Source organism: Penaeus monodon, chromosome 27, assembly GCF_015228065.2.
Source record: "Penaeus monodon isolate SGIC_2016 chromosome 27, NSTDA_Pmon_1, whole genome shotgun sequence".
NCBI classification, from domain to species: domain Eukaryota; kingdom Metazoa; phylum Arthropoda; class Malacostraca; order Decapoda; family Penaeidae; genus Penaeus; species Penaeus monodon.
In genome coordinates this window covers 24,004,079-24,004,404 of record NC_051412.1, presented here as the reverse complement: position 1 = coordinate 24,004,404, position 326 = coordinate 24,004,079, and positions in this window count along the sequence as shown.

Below are 326 nucleotides of genomic sequence, written 5' to 3'. Positions count from 1 at the left end.
ATGAGATTGGGTGAATGGGGGAGAGGGTAGGTGGATGAAGGAGTCGGTGGGTGGATGAGGTTGGATGCACGGTGGGTGGGTGGATGAGGTTGCATGGGGTGGGTGAAGGGGGAAGGACACGAACAGACTGGATAAGGGGGGAGGGGGTGGATGAGATTAGACGGATGAGGGAGGGGGATGGGAGTCGATGGTAGATGGGGGAAGGGGGTATGGATAAAGGAATGGATGGGTGAAGTTGGATGAATGGGTAAGGGATAGGTTTGGTGGATTAGAATGGGTGGATAAAGCGGGGAAGTGGATTACGAAGGGTGGGGGAGGGAGGATCT